The sequence below is a fragment of the Patagioenas fasciata genome, chromosome 4 (genome assembly GCF_037038585.1).
Source record: "Patagioenas fasciata isolate bPatFas1 chromosome 4, bPatFas1.hap1, whole genome shotgun sequence".
Lineage (NCBI taxonomy): Eukaryota > Metazoa > Chordata > Aves > Columbiformes > Columbidae > Patagioenas > Patagioenas fasciata.
The window spans coordinates 1,007,046-1,015,040 of NC_092523.1; positions in this window are offsets into that span (position 1 = coordinate 1,007,046).

Below are 7,995 nucleotides of genomic sequence, written 5' to 3' on the forward strand. Positions count from 1 at the left end.
GGTGTCTCCATGGCAGAACCCCCAACCCCACCACCGAGCCCTCCTCATCCTCCTCCTCCACCACCTGCGCCCACGCTGCCACCCCCTGAGCCCCTGGGCTCTGCAAGGGTCCCTGTGCGCATCTCCCGCGTCTCCCCAGCCTGATGTTCATTAATTCACGCCCAAACCCCCCTGGACATCCAGGCCTCCCCAGCTGGCCCCTCCTGCCCGCCGTGCCCCGTTCCCCGCGGGGGGGCCAGGGCAGATGCTGCCGCTGACGTGTACATGTTGGGCCCCGTGAGCCGCTGCCAGCCAGCTGTGCCAGATGTTGGCTGCTCCCAGCAGCGCAACTGGTGCAGCCTGGTCCTGGGGACAGAGATAAGGGTGCAGGGAAGGTCCCGGCATCTGCGGGACCTGGAACAAGGACCTGGAGTCTCCTTCCCTGGAGACATTCAAAGCCCGCCTGGACACCTTCCTGTGCGACCTCACCTAGGCGTTCCTGCTCCAGCAGGGGGATTGGACTAGATGATCTTTTGAGGTCCCTTCCAATCCCAAACATACTGTGATACTGTGATACTGTGAACAAGGGCAGGATGGGGCTGGCACCTGCAGCACCGAGGGCCAGCCAAGGGGTTGCCCCTGGAACACTCAGTCTCTGCACACCGCCTGCCCTGGCTCTTCCCAGCAGCGCAACGAGTGCAGCCTGGTCCTGGGGACACAGAGACGAGGGTGCGGGGAAGGTCCCAGCAGCGGCGGGACCTGGATGGGGACAGGCTGTAAGCAGGACGGACAGACCGTGAGCAGGACGGACAGACCGTGAGCAGAACGGACAGGCACTCAGGGCGAGCCCAGGATTGCTCCTGGAACGCTAAATCTCTGCAGACCTCCTGCCCTGACCCGCATGGAGGGGATTTGAGACGTGGGGCGCATCAAGGGCTTGGGAGAGGATCGGGATGCGTGTCCTCCTTCATCCAGCCCCAGGGCTGCAGGAACACCCCGGTGCCGTGGGCAGGGAGCCAGCGATTACCTCTGGACCCTCTGAGCTCCTTCTCCTCCTTTCCTTCTGGAGCGACACACGTTAAGCCAAATCCTCCCGTCACATGGTTTAAAGGCAGAGGAAGGGAATAAGGGCAGGTCAGGAGGTGAACTGGAGGCCACGGATTTGCCACCGGGCAGAGGAACCTTGTAGAAATGTGCTCGGCATTTCTCCTTGGATAAATGAGTGCGTGCTTTGATTTGCTGTTTGCGGTAATCCTGGGGAGGGCTGAAATGCAGCCGTTGCTGGCGGCGGGGGCGGCGGGGGGCAGGCGCGGGCCGGGCTCGCTGCCCCCGCTCTGCGCTGCCAGAGCCGTCCCCGAGCGCCAGCCCGGCCGGCCGCGCCGTGACAGCGATGCTGATGGCTCTTGCCATGATTATTGCCAGCCTGCCGGGCTGAAAGGCCCCGTCTGGTCGGGAAACGAGCCCGCTCGCTCCGTGTGAGCAGTGGCGCGATGTCCCCTTGCAGATGTGGCTCTCACCGCTGCCCCGGTCCCTGATGGCTCCGTGGTGGGACTGGTGCCAAATAATGCCAGCCCGGTGGTGCGGAATGGGGGGAGTCACTGCCATGCCAAGGTGGGACAACACGGTGCCAACCCCTCGTGACACCTCTGCGCATTTCCCAGGATTTACCCGAACCCCAAACCCTCGGCAATCACAGCCCCACATCGTCCCCAGCCCGCCCCGGGGTGTCCCCAGCCAGGGCCACCTCTCCTCCATCCCAGTGCTGGTGCTGCTCACGTCCTCCCTCCCCGAGGTTTAGCGCTCTCCGTCACATCTGCTAAGTCCATCCTGCTGCTTCCTCGCCATCGTCACCAATTATCTGTTGGGTGACGGCAAGACTGGGTGGCTGTGGTCGTGTGGGGGGCTGGGAGTGGTGGGGAGGAGGGGACGGGGCTCACCCAGCCTGGCTGAGCCCCACAGACCCTCTGCAGCCCCCTTGACCCCCACTGAACCGCCATGTGCCGTGGGAATGGGGAGGAAGGGCTGGTCGCTGCCCTCCCAGGGCTGGGAGGGTGAGCTGGGCCATCCCCAGCCCCCCTGGAATCCCTTCCCAGCATCTCATCACCCCATAACCCCACGAGGGTCTGGGAATGTCTGTCCTCCAGTGTTGCCTGCACCCCACTGCTCCTCCTGACAGCAGCGGAGTTTTATTGGGGTCCCTTGGGGCCTCCCCTTGTCTACTGGAATCGTCAGCTCAGCTGGGGACACTACAGGACCCCGGATCCCCCTGGGGCTCCACGGAGAAGGTGCAACAGGCCTCCAAACGTTAATTGATGCTCATTAATTGGAATTGCCTGTGTGTGGCAGTGATGGGTGCCTGGGGGATGAAATATGGTTTGGAGCTGATTTTTCCCTCCCGGGGCAGGACACGGTGGCTGTGGGGCCCCAACCAACTGTCCTGGGGGACCCACTGTGAGTGTCCTTGGGGACAGGGGTCCTGGGGGGAGGGAGGTTTCCAGCAAAGCATGAGGTGGGGAAAGCGGAAAGGTCAAGGTTATCAAAAGGTGGCAGCAGGTCCCCAGGGGCTGTGATCACACCCTCATACCTGATGGCACACGGCATGCCATCAGCACCCGCACCTTGTCACCCGTGTGTCCCCACAGCCCCGCTCGGCCTCACTGGGAGCAGCTGCAGGGCAGGACATGAACCAGAAACCGCAACAAAACCCCGCACAGCATCTTCTGGTGTGGGATAACCTGCAGCTGCTCCTTGGAGAAGCAGAACCCCGAGGTTTGTTCATCCCCCTTCTCCTCACCCCGCTCTCGGGTACCATCCCAGTGCCCACCTGACGCTTCCCAGTTTGTGGCTCCATGTCCCATGTTGGTCTGGGCTCTGTTGTGGATGTTTCCCATGGAGACACTGGTCTGTGGACACCCATGTGCCACCAGCCCTTGCTGCAGGGATGTCACCAGCTGCACTAGGAGCCCCAGCAGTGGGACACAGACAGAAATGAGGGGTGGGGGCGTCTGCAACTGCACATCCCTCCCCGTGGGTCCTGTGCACACTGGGGAGGGTAAACCGAGGCACAGATAACACAGCCTCTGCGTGTGCTGGAGCTGGGGAACACAACCAGGGTATCGCAGCCCTCTCCTCCAAGCCATGGTCTGGGGGTCCGCCCTGCCCCGTGGGGGCCTGGAGATTTTTCCTTCCCCCTCGCCCCAATGAGTATTTTGTTTTTAGTTATTCAGGGCAGGGTTCCTGGGGCTCTCCGGGGCCGGGACCACAGCCCCAGGGTGTGAGGAGTGGGGCTGCTCAGAGCAGGGGTGCCAGGAATGGGGATCCTGGGGCAGAGATGCCGAGAGCAGGGTCCCTGGAGCTGGGACCCCTCAGGTGGGCACCCCAAGAACTGGGATCACAGCGGGGGAGTGGGAGAGGGGACCCAAGAAACCAGGGTGGTGAGAGAAAGGATGCCAGGAGCCAGCTCCCAGGAGGGGGGATGCCAGAGGAGGAGATCCCGGAGCGGGATACCAGGGCTGGGGCTACTAAAGGAGGCGATCCCAGGAACGGGGTCCCAGGGGCGGGGAAGGATCTGGGGTCCCTGTCCCCGCCGCTCCCCGTGTCGAGGTGGCCCCGCTGCTGCAGACTCGTTTGGGGTGGGGATCCCCGGGTGGTGGTGACTGAACCGGGGCTCTGGACGGGGACCCGCGGTGCCGGCGGGCTCTGTCGGTGTCGGGGTGCGGGAACAGCCGTGCCGGGGGGGCTGCGGCACCGGCCCGCTCAGATTTCGTTTGATTTCGTTTGATTTCGTTTTATCCGAGCGGGTGCGGCGGAGCCGGGCGGGCCGGGCCGGGGGCAGCGCACTCACCTATGGGAGAGCTTGGCGGGGCTTAGGGGTGACTGTGGCCCTAGGACGGGGATCCCCTGGCCGGGGACGGGGGTGTTCCGACCGCCCGCTCCCGCGGCCGCCCCGGGCTCCCCGGGCCCGCCGGTTCCGCTAACGAAATCAGCGCTGTGGGGGAAGCCAGGGGGTCTACGTCGGGGCTGGGCACCCCCGAGAGGACCTCGGGACGGGAGTGGCGGCGATGGGACCCTACGAGACCCCAAAGCTCTCCCCCATCCTCTGTCCTCGGCGGGGTCCCCGCAGCGGCCACCGCAGCCCGGGACGGGCGGAGCCGCCGAGGCCACCCGGTCCCCGCGTGTCCCGGCGGGCAACCCCAGGCCTGGCGCGGGTGGGAGCCGGTGGCCCCGGGGATGACCACGGAAGTGGTTTCGGCCAGTGAGCCGCTCCTGGTCCTGGTAAAATGAACCCGCAGCGCGGGGACCATGCACTGGCCATTACACGTGTCCGTGCACACCCACCCGTGTCCGTGCAAGGTTACACAGTGTCCGTGCAAAGTTACACCGTGTCCATGCGAAGTTACGCTGTGTCCATGCTCACCCACCCGTGTCCGTGCAAAGTTACACCGTGTCCGTGCACACTCACCCGTGTACGTGCACCGTTACGGTGTGTCTATGCTCATCCACCCGTGTCCGTGTACGGTTACACCGTGTCCATGCACACGCACCAGTGTCCATCCTCGGCTCTACCGGATAATTTGATACGCTGTATGGGGTGCAGTTTTAGCAACAAAACAACCAACCGACCAACAACCCGACCCCCAAAGCACGCACCCCACGGGAAGGGAGCGGGCGCGGTTCCGCTGTGCCCACGCGCGGCTGTCCCGTGTGTCCGTGTGTCCGTGCAGAGCCGCGCCGTGCGCTTGCAGCCCCCCGGGCCCGGTCGGTCCCCTCGAGTCCCGGTAAAGGGGGCACGGTCACACCGGGCACGGTCACTCTGTGTGTGTAGTTACACCATGTCCGTGCACATTTCTCCCGTGTCCGTGCACGGTTCCCCCGTGTCCATACATGTTCACCCCGTGTTTTCGCACGGTTCCCCAGTGTCCGTGCACATTCACCCGTGACCGTACGTATTTTTCCCCGTGTCCATCCACATTTTTCCCTGTCCTTGCACGATTCTCCCGTGTTCGTCCACGCTTACTCATGCCCTTGCACATTTACTTCGTGTCCGTGCACTGTTCCCCCGCGTCCGTCCACGTCTATCAGTGATAGTGCGTATTTTCCCCGTGTCCATCCACGTTTATCCGTGTCCGTGGACGTTTACCCTGTGTCCCTGCACAGTCCTCCCGTGTCCGTTCACGTTTACCCGTGATCCTGCACCGTCCCCCCTTGTTTTCGCACGGTTTCCCCATGTCCCTGCACAGTCCCCCCGTGTTTTCGCACGGTTTCCCCGTGTCCCTGCACAGTGCCCCCGTGTCCTTTTACACTTCCCCGTGATCCTGCACAGTCCCCACTTGTTTTTGCACGGTTCCTCCGTGTCCCTGCACGGTCCCCTCGTGATTTTCCAGGGTTCCCCCGTGTCTGTACACGGTTCCCCGGTGTTCATGCACAGTCCTCCCCGTGTCCGTTCACGTTTACCCGTGATCCCGCATAGTCTCCCCGTGTTTTTGCACGGCTCCCCTTGTTCGTGCACAGTCCCCCCGTGTCCCTGCACAGTCCCCCTGTGTCCTCGCACGGCTCCCCTTGTTCGTACACAGTCCCCCCGTGTCCCTGCACAGACCCCCGTATTCGTGCGCAGTCCCCCCGTGTTCGTGCACAGTCCCCCAGTGTTCTCGCACGGCTCCCCTTGTCCGTACACAGTCCCTCCGTGTCCGCGCACAGTCCCTCGTGTTCCTGCACCGTCCCCCCGTGTCGGTGCCCAGTCCCCCCGTGTTCTCGCCCGGCTCCCCGTTCCCACGGACGCCCCGCAGTCGTTACCGTGCTCCGCCGCGCCGGCCCGGCCCGGCTCCCCGGCTGCCCTCGGCCGCGGCCCCGCTGCTCCAGAACCGGGGGACCCTTTGTGGCGCCCAGGGGTCCCCGCAGCCCCCAGCCGAGAGCACCGCACTGGGCCCGCGCTTCTTCCCGGGAAACACCGTTCGTTTGCGGGGAGGGGAAGAGAAGGAGGAGGACGAGGGTCCCCCGTCTCCGGGCGGCCCCGGTGTCCCCTGGCCCGCTAAAGCCGCGCTCGGCGTGAGCCCGGCGGGTCGGGACTCCCCGGGGCGGTGGGTTTGGTGTCCGCGGAAGCTCCGGCTCCGCTCCCGGCGACACACCGCCCGAAGCCCGGGCCCGGGGCCCGCAGGCCGCCGGTGCGGGCCGTGGACCCGGGGAAATCCGGCCGCAGGGAGCCCAGCCCAGCCGAGCCCGGCACAGCCGAGCCGAGCTGAACCGTGCCGAACCGAGCGGGCACCGTGCGTTACCTTCATTTCCAGCGATCCGAGGTGCCGGGCCCGGGCAGCTCTGGGCGCAGATCGGGCGCCTTCGCCAGGATGTAAAACGCGAAAATGAAGGAATATATTTCTTTTTATTCTTCGCCGCCCTCGTAACGAGGGGCGAGAGCGGGGCGGGCTCGGCGGGAATGGAAACGGGGCCGCTCCGGGAGAATGAGCTCCCCCGGGCCGGGCTGCCCCGGGCGGGTTCTGCTCCGAATGGCCCGAGTGAGGCAGAAAAAACAGCGATAATAGTAATACTTATAATAACAACGATAACAAAACCGGTTATAACAACGATAAAACAAAATCAACAACAATAATAATTCTATAATAGTAAAAATAGGCAGTGTGTATTTTTAAAATGATTATCACTGTCAGTACTGCCGATGCCAAGGCCGGTCAGGCAGAGGCGGCCGCGGCTCCGCTCCACGCCACGCAGCCCGCGGAGGAGCGCGGATCCTTCGCCTCCGCTTCCCGGGAGCGGCGGCACCGGCTCGTACCCGGGTATTTCCCTTTCTCGGTTCCCCCGCAAGCTCAGACCCACCCGGAGCAAATTTCCGATCATTATTATTAACGATAGCAATAGCGAGAACGAGGAAAACAGCATGGAAAGAGCAGGAGCCGGGGGGACTCGGAGGGTCTGGGGTCTGACCGGGCTCCGGGGCCGTTTCTCGCCCGATTGTACCTCGGCCCCAGCCGCCGCCCGGTGCCGGGGCTCGGCGGAGCGAGGATATTTCATTCCAGCGGGTCCGGAACGGCCGCTGACCTCCGCCAGACCCGCCAAACCCGGCCTGCAGCCTTGCCCCACGCGTGACCGCCGGGCATCGCCTCTGCAGGCGGAGGGTGGCTTTGGGCAGGGGTTATTTTTCTTAGTTTTCGTTATGAATCCTTTACCAATCTCCCGATATGAACCGTCCTCCGGCCGGGCCCGGCGGCGGGGAGAGCGGGGAACGACTGCCCGGGCCGGCCTTGCCTCAGCTCCGGGAACCGGGAGCGGAGAACCAGGAACGGGGAAACGGGAGCGGGGAACCAGGAGAGGGGAACCAGGAGCGGGGAACCGATGCCGGCGCCAGCGCCCACTCCGACCCGGGGCTCCCTCCCGGCCCCGCAGAGCCGAGGGTGCGGGCGGGGGACACCGGCCTTTTGCGGACCCCGCTCGGCCCCTGCTCCGCTCCCGCACGGCCGCGTCCCTTCTCCTCGCTCTCCTCCTGCTCCGAGTTATTCGTTTGCTTTATTTTCTTTTAAATTATTTTTTAAATGTATTTGCTCAGTTTCTTTTATTTTTTCCCCGTTAACCTGTTTTTATTTGCTCCACGCTCTCTCGATTATTTGAGGGATGGGCGCAGGCTGCCGCAGACTCGGGGCCCACCCCAGCCCAGGGGCAAATTTGGAGGCCTTCAACTCCCTGTCCCCGACAAAAACCCCTCGGGGACACCCCAGCTCCGGCCGAGCCCGCCGCAGCCTCGGACGATGTCGGTATCGGGCTGCGGGAGCGGCGGAGCCCCGGTGGGTGTCGGGGAGCCCCGGTGTGTCCTTCGCCAGGTCCCGGTCGCTGGGGATTGAGCTCTCGGGGATGCTGGGCTCTCGGAAATTGGATTAACAGCTAATTTATTTATTTTTAATCCACCGTTATTACAACCGCTTCGATTTGAGGGGATTCGGGGCGAGATGAAGAGGGGTGCCGCCCGCCCGCGCCCCCGAGGTGAAGCATCGCGGCCACTTTGCCGCCGGG